We start from the raw sequence: 6,000 nt of genomic DNA, 5'->3' as shown, positions 1-6,000 counted from the left end.
TTCCACTTTTGGGCTAATAGTATTCTTGCAGCAGTTGTCGCATACATGAACAGTCTTTTGTCCTTCTTAGCTATTTCATCTCCCATCAACCCCAACAGAAAGGCTTCAGGTTTTTTTGGGAAAGTATATTTAAACATCTTCTTAAGCTCATTATAGACTGCTTCCCAAAAACCTTTGACCTTATTGCAAGTCCACCACATGTGATAAAAACTACCTTCTTCTTGTCTGCATTTCCAGCATAGCTTATCATGCATTCTATACATTTTTGACAATTTTACTGGAGTCAAATACCATCTATACATCATCTTATAAACATTCTCTTTCAATGTTTCACACGCGGTGAATTTCAAAGTCTCATTCCATAGTTTAGTCCATGCATCATAATCTATATTGTGCCCAAAGTCCATTGCCCATTTTATCATCACCTCTTTCGTCAACTCATCTTTAGTATACCATTCCAACAACAAATCATACATTTTTGTTAAAAATTTACCTCTACCTTCTAATAGCTCAGTCTGAAATCTAGATTTTTTATCTTCAAAACCAATCTTTCTATCTTCTAAGAGCAAATTATGCACTTGATGATATTGGATCCATCCTGTAAAGAGATCCTCCATCTGGTGATATGGTTTTAACTTCCAACCTTTTTCTGTTCTCATCAGCAAATCCTCATATGTGGACCTTTTACCTTCCATGTTAACTTTTTTTAAAGTAAGGACTTCAATCGGTGAGATCCACCATGGGGTTTTGCTCTCTAAGAGTCTTTTGTTCCTTTCCCATACTTCGAAGATGGCCCTCCTTATCACATGATTTAAAAAACCTCTATGAGCCTTTATCTTATCATACCAGAGATAGGAGTGCCATCCGAATCTATTGTCATATCCTTCTAGATCTAACAAATCGGTATTTTGCAATGTTATCCATTCTTTTAGCCAACACAAACAGGAAGCTTCATAATACAACTTCAAATCCGGTAGGGCGAAGCCGCCTCTTTCCTTTTTATCAATCAATAGTTTCAATTTAATCCTTGGTTTCTGTCCCTGCCAGATGAATCTACTCAATATTCTTTGCCATTCTTTGAACTGTCCTGTTCCCTTGATTATTGGTATTGTCTGAAATAAGAATAACATCCTCGGTAAAACATTCATCTTGATTGCTGCTATTCTTCCACTGAGGGAAAGCTTGAGTCTAGTCCATACTTCCAAATCTTTCTTAATCTCCTTCCAAACAGGTTGATAATTATCTTCAAAAAGATTGATATTTTTTGGAGTTAACCATATTCCCAGATACTTTATTTTCTTTGATACTGCTATACCCGTTTTTTGTTCTATCTCTGAAATTCGCTCTTTTTCCATATTCTTTACCATCATCTTTGTCTTGGTTTTATTCAGTTTAAATCCTGCTAATTGTCCGAAATTCTCCATCTCCTCTAATACTTTCGGGACGCTGTTCTGGGGTTCTTCTAACGTTACTACCAAATCGTCTGCAAAGGCCTTTAATTTAAATTCTTTTGCACCAACTTTAATTCCTTTTATTTCCGGACTTTCTCTCAATCTCTTCGTTAAAACCTCCAGGACCGTTATGAACAATAGCGGTGATAACGGACAGCCTTGTCTAGTGCCTTTTGTTATTTCAAAACTTTCTGTTATTTCATTATTCACTATTAATTTTGCTTTCTGATCCGAATATATCGCATCAATTCCTTTCAGGAAAGATCCCTCTATTCCCATTCCTTCCAAACTCTTTTTCATAAAATGCCAAGAAATATTATCAAAAGCTTTTTCCGCATCCACAAACATTAGTACAGCCGTTTTTTCATTCCTGGTTTCCAGATACTCTATCACATCAACAATATGTCTTACATTATCTTTTAACTGTCTACCAGGAAGAAATCCGGCTTGATCCTTATGTATTATTTCATTCAGTATTCTCTTCAATCTTGTTGCTAAAATATCTGCAAAAAGCTTATAATCATTATTCAATAAAGAAATTGGTCGGTAGTTCTTGACATTTAAGCGATCTGTATCTTGTTTGTGAATTAAAGTTATATAAGCTTCTTTCCAAGTACTTGGGATCTTGCCTCCTTCTAAAATATTATCCATTACTTCTTTCAAGACTGGAATCAGCTGTTCGCTAAGTATTTTGTAATATTTTGCCGAAAGTCCATCCGGTCCTGGAGATTTCCCCAATTTCATTCTTTTTATTGCTTCTTGTATTTCCAACGCCGTAATTTGAGTATTCAGGATATCCGATTTCTCTTTTGATATTTTCTCCAATTTATGTTCTTCCAAATACTTTTCTATTTTTTTCTTGTTCTCCTTCTCCTGCTGGTACAAATCTTTGTAATATCTTTGGAAAGCTCTCTTTATTTCTTTTGGATCCTCTATTACACCGTCTCCAATTTCTAATTTATTAATTATATTTTGATTTTGTCTCTTTCTTAATTGCCAAGCTAGTAGCTTTCCTGTCTTGTTAGCTGATTCGAAACTCTTTTGTCTCATCTGTTTAATTTTCCATTCAATCTCTTGGTTCACCAGCGTGGAGAACTGAGTTTGCAATATTTTTATATTCTGTTTTAATTGGACATCCATTGGTTTCAATATCAGTTTCTTTTCACATATCATCAATTGAGTTAAGATTTCTTCTTTCTTTTTTTCCTTGTTTTTTCTTTGGTGACTATTCTTTTGTATCAAGAATCCTCGCATTACAGCTTTGCTCGCATCCCAAACCACGTCCAGTCCGGTTCCCTTCTGTAAATTCAAATTAAAATACTCTGTTATTTCTTGTTTAGCTTTGGTTATCACTTCTGAGTCGTCAAATAGACTGTCATTCATTCTCCATCTTGTGGGGATTTTCTCTTTGTTCTTTAAATCCAAATCAATCGAATTGTGGTCCGACAGCGTTCTCGGTGTTATTTCACATCTAGACACCCTCCCTATTAATTCCTTTGTAATCCAAACGTGGTCGATTCTTCCAAAACTCTGGTTCGGCTCTGAATAAAAAGTGAAGTCTTTTGTGGTAGGGTGTTTCAACCTCCAAATGTCCACCAATCCTAGGTTTTCCGTCATATCAAAAAATGATTTTGGTAAGCATGGAATGCATTTCAATGCGCTTATTGCGAGGTCAAATACAGTAACAACATTTTTTTTGAAAAATAAATAAATACTGTAAACATAATGTACGCTACTATCAATCCAAAAGAAGTGCAGTAGCAGGGAATTGCATTGCACTTCATTCAGAACAAGCAATCAAGCAAAGAAATAATATCAAGGGGAAGTAGTGCTAACACACCAATATAAACCAAAATAATAAGAAATTATGAGTCCTCCATTCCTCTGGAGACACACTCCCCTCTTGGGGGGGTTATGATTTTATTAGTTATTGTTTTTATTACATATTTTGTGTTTTTATCTTGTATTTTTATGCTGTGAAACTGCCCTGAGATCTACAGATGAAGGGCAGACTACAAATAATAATGATGGTGATGATGATGATGATGATGATGATGATAATAATAATATATGTGCTATTTTTTCCCTGCAGTAGCTGAGGTCTGTAAGTTCTTATACACCACAAATACAAATGCAGTTTTTCAGAGTTTCCCATTGCAAAAAGTTCTTTAGAGTGGCAAGCTTTCATGCCATCAGTCTAGACAGCTGTGGGGAAGCCGGAACAACATTATTTAGATGTGCCATATGTGTGATAAATGCAGGGTTTTTTCTTTTCTCAAAAATTGCATGCCAATACAAAGTGAGGCGTAATGGACGTAGCAGTCAAAACTTGTGAAGGCAACACATACTGGAAATAATCTGATTTGTCCATCCCTGGACAAAGCCCCCGAGCAGAGAGAAAACACCGATCCCACTTGACATGAGGCAGGCTTCTATCTCCCCAGAGTAATTCTAAGTGAGTTTTAAAGCTTCCATCTTTTTATTATGGACTATAGTGGTTAATTATGTCCCAAACGTGCACTGATAACTGTGGATTGATTCTGGCATCTATGCTTGTATTGTGCTATATTATGGTGGACTACGGCTGGGCTCCCTGCTGTTAATAATAATAATAATAATAATAATAATAATAATAATAATAATTTGTTTGTTTGTTTGTTTGTTTGTTTATACCCTGCCCATCTGGCTGGACTTCCCCAGCCACTCTGGGTGGCTTCCAACAAAATATTAAAATACAGTAATCCATCAAACATTAAAAGCTTCCCTAAACAATGTGGAGAGATATTGTTCTCAATGTGATTGCAATGCTTTATATGGCTTTAAACTTGGAGGGGGGTGAGGGGAACCAGGTGGGAGGCAGATCCTTAACCCCCTGCAGGCCAGCTCTAACAGATGGGTGGGATTTCTTACCTGTTAATCACTGTGGGAATGTTAAGGGAGGCAGGAGAGGATATGTTGTTTATTAATATCCTTCCTAACTTGTGCTAGCAAGTTCCTTTACTTAGCAGAGTTTCACATTCCCCTTTTAAACACACAGCAGGTAGCTGGTTGCAGGCTTGTGTAAGCCTCTCACCATCAGGTTCCTGGTAAGTTCCCTTATATCCCTCTTAAAATAATAAACACTCCACAATTTTGTGTCAAGTATATAAAAGCAGTTTGCTCACATTCAGTTCACAGATGGATCCCTGAAGGCAGACTTAGTTACAAAGTACATACATGTGGAGCTATCCCATATGGGGATAATCCCAGTGTCCTCTGTTGGCTGGAAGCCAACACAGCATCTTTAGCTAAAAGTTGTTCCAACAACAGAGGAAGTCAAAAGGAGAGAGAGAGAGCTGCGTGCCTTGTACCTTTTGTTACCTGGACAGGTAAGGTCACACCCACCTCTAGTCACATACAAAGGAAGTATGTCCCAGCCAGGAGGAAATAGGAAGTTTTCAACTGGCTGGACCAAACATTCCCCTGCATGTCCACTCTAGGAAAACAAGGAATGTTGTACTTGACTGCTACTTACGTATCACATCCCCCAATCACCTGACATCATACTAAGGGCACCACCAGTGAAACAGTTCATAGATGATTGGCATTGACCAGGAGCCCCACTTGCAAAGGAACTAGCAGAAGCTTGATTGTAGCTGTCCAACACTTGATGCCACATAGTGTCAGGGACTGGCAGTGTGTAGCAGAAGAGCGGACCCAGGATTGGGGGACAGTGATTTATGGGGTTTGGTACCACCTGGGAGGCAGGAGCCAGGGCGAGGGGAAAGGGAAGGAGCTGAGCAGTCAAAGATGGGTGGGGGCACAGCATGGGTTGGAAGCAGAGGAAGAGGTTTTTCCAGCAAGTAGTGACTTCTGTGCAGGAGAAGCCTCAGGTTGCATAAGTGCACTCCATCAGCCAAGTGTACATAACCCCAGGATTGGGGTCACGGTCTCACTGTTGCTTCAACTGCTCCACTAGTTCAACCCTCTGCAGTGCAGGAATCACAGCTATAGGATCCCTGACAGATGGACACCAGTCCTTGGTTAATGAGCCAACTAACGCTATCTTGCCTAGAATAATACTCAGAATACTGTGGTCCCTGGTGGCATTTGTACACTGCATTTGGTGGCATTTGTTGCAGTGAGAGCGCTGCTTGCCTTGGCATCTGGTGCCCATTGACAGTGGGAGATCAGAAGGCCGGGAGGCCAAGCAGTGGCTGGAGCTAGAGCCCATCAGAGGCAGAGCCAACTAACTATAGTTTTATCCTCCTCCTTTTCCCAGCTGAGTTTGACAAGGGGCAACACTGAGACTAAGGAGGAGGAAGCTGATAGGGCTGGATGAAAGTCTGAAGGCAGGCAGGTGGGGGGTCATTAGGAATGCTTGACCATGCACCAAGATTACTGACACTATTTCATTCCCCAAGCATTATATTTAGCAGTGGAATGCCTAGCTCTTTGACTGATGCACATTATGCTGATGGCTAGGCATCTCCCATCTCTTTCTGGGTTTCATCATGCAGGGTTAAGAGGCTGATGGATGGACGCTGCAGCTTAAAAAAAGAGCCAGTGC

Source organism: Lacerta agilis, chromosome 17, assembly GCF_009819535.1.
Source record: "Lacerta agilis isolate rLacAgi1 chromosome 17, rLacAgi1.pri, whole genome shotgun sequence".
Classification (NCBI taxonomy): Eukaryota; Metazoa; Chordata; class Lepidosauria; order Squamata; family Lacertidae; genus Lacerta; species Lacerta agilis.
This window is presented reverse-complemented; position numbering follows the sequence as displayed.